Source organism: Hyaena hyaena, unplaced genomic scaffold (assembly GCF_003009895.1).
Source record: "Hyaena hyaena isolate Hyena2069 unplaced genomic scaffold, ASM300989v1 scaffold_460, whole genome shotgun sequence".
Taxonomy (NCBI): Eukaryota; Metazoa; Chordata; class Mammalia; order Carnivora; family Hyaenidae; genus Hyaena; species Hyaena hyaena.
In genome coordinates this window covers 1,514,872-1,517,450 of record NW_024081091.1, presented here as the reverse complement: position 1 = coordinate 1,517,450, position 2,579 = coordinate 1,514,872, and positions in this window count along the sequence as shown.

The following is a 2,579-nucleotide window of genomic DNA, read 5'->3' as shown; positions in this document are numbered from 1 at the left end:
TAATATTAATAACAGACAATATCATTGAGGAATTTACTACATTTTAAACACTGGGCTAAACACTTAGACTCATGTGGTTCCAGCTCTGAAACATGTATTTTTTAAGTGTATTTAACTTATTTTGAGAGAGAGAGAACACAAGAGTGAGCACAAGTGGGGAAGGGACACAGAGAGAGGAAGAGAGAGAATCCGAGCAGGCTCCACACTGAGAGCATGGAGCCCAAGTGGGGCTCAGACTCATGAACCATGAGATTATGACCTGAGCTAAATCAAGAGTCAGATGCTCAACTAACTGAGCCACCCAGGTGCCCCCGAAGCATGTTTTTTATGTCATTTGACAGTAACACCTGACCTGAAGTTCTATGCAGCTATTTCTCATCTTTACTTAGTGTGTATATTCATATGCTTTCCTATAGAATTGTTAATACATTAGACTATGCTGCCCAATGTCTGTCATGGGGCATTGTGTAATTTATTGTATATAGCCCATATAAACTTTCTTTAAAATTTTCTTAATTCTAGGATACATGTAGTCTCCAGAGTTTTAGAGAAGGGTTGTAGACACCAAGTTCTTCCAATAACCTTTGATTTATTATTACTATTATACTCATTTTGCTGTTGAGAAACTGAAGTACAGAGAGGTTAAGTAGTTTTTCTAAGGTCGCACCGCTAGTTGGAGTTCTGACCTCAATTTAGCAGTTTATCACCAAGACCTATGATTTCTACCCACTATTTTATACTGCTTCTTTTACAGATAATAAGATGTAGTAGAAAAATGACTAAGGTTAAGAGTAGGATAATGGAATGCCTACATGTAAGCAATAAGCAAATATTTTATATATGCCTAAGAAAAAATTTCTGCTACATTTTTGACATTCTGCTACATTATTGATATTTAGGAATATACTTAAAATAATAAAAAAGAAAGAGGAGGTAGAGAGACGGAAAGCAATGTTTTCAGCAACAAAGGAGAGAGAAAGGGTCCTTCCCAATGCACCTGGCTACCTGTAATTGCAAATAGCCACAGAGGGCGCACAAGGAGGACGCTGGGAAAAAAAAAAAAGATGCTAATGGCCATAAGATAAATGACTTTCCTGGAGAGTTCTGTTCTATCACAGTATGGTATGTTCTGACGCTAGAAGGGGCTAAGGTGAAATATCTGTACGAGTAAGGAAAGGATAATTGAATTTGCTAGTCTCCGTGCTAAATGCTGGCCAAGTAGAATGGATTGCTTAATGCACCATCTGGAGTGGTGTCCAATTTATCCTGGGTCTCTCAGGTTCAAATTATGGAATTAGGAAGGCACATTCTTAAAACCAAACAAAGATAGTATTGAAGTACATAACAATTCATTGCCCAGCGTGTTTTTCTATTACGCCATGGAATTTGAAGGTAACCCTTAGAATATCCTGAGGACAGTGATATATTATGGTAGCCACATTGATCCACAGAAATGTAAAGCCATTTTGTCAAAATGAGATCAAAAGGTGATGTTAAAACAAGCCTACTAACCTGGAGGTAATGTGGGAGTTAATTTATATGTGGGCTTTGGGTGATTTGAATCAGAGACTGAAAAATAACTTCAAAAAGATGTAAACTCTCCTTTCCTTTACCCAATGAAATGTCCTCTCCAAAGAACTCTGATGAGTTTCTAAAAGAAAGTTCTTACAAGACTGACAAGTCAGCTAAATGGACTTTTTAATCACTGTAAAAATGAAGCACACACGGAGATCAAAATGCCCATTATAAGAGGCACCTGGGTGGCTCAGTCGGTTAAGTGTCCAACTTCAGCTCAGGTCATAATCTCATGGTTCATGAGTCTGAGCCCCATGTCAGGCATGATGCTGACAGCTCAAAGCCTGGAGCCTGCATCATATTCTCTCTCTCTCTCTCTCTCTCTCTCTTTCTCTCTTTCTCTCTGCCCCTCCTCCATTCATGCTCTGTTTCTGTCTCTCAAAAATAAGTAAAGGCTAAAAAGGTTTTTTTTAATGTCCATTATTTTACCTAAAATTTCTTTCAGAGAAATTACATTGTAAACTATCAAAACTCAAATTAGAACTGATTATAGCAGATCAAGAATCTATACCACTATTGCTAGTAGCCTGAAATGTTATTGAAAAGTCAAAAAATAGACATTGCTTGATATCCAACCACATGTGTCAGAAGCTTCAATAAGAGAAACATGACATGGCATAAATGTTTTCAGATAAGCTCTGAATATTCATTTTACATCAGAAACATCTGGAAGTATGTTGCAAGAAGAACCTGGTTATGTTTTTGCTCTGGAACAAAAAGTAGGCAAAGAGTAGAGACAAAAATGATCAAATGAGATTTCTTTTAAAAATAAGTACTTCAGCAAGGTTATTTAATTTAACCATTTGATAACCTTACACTATAGTAATAATCTCTTCTTTTGCCTGCTTGGCATGTAGTTTCCCTTTTTCTGGCTATTAGCAACTCTATTTTTCTTTGCAAAGTAAGTCGGGTAAATCCAGCCACAATTCATCCAGCTCGGAGGGAGGGGAAGTAGCCTATACCCAAAAGATTGTACAATGAGTACCTTAAGGACAGGCATGTGA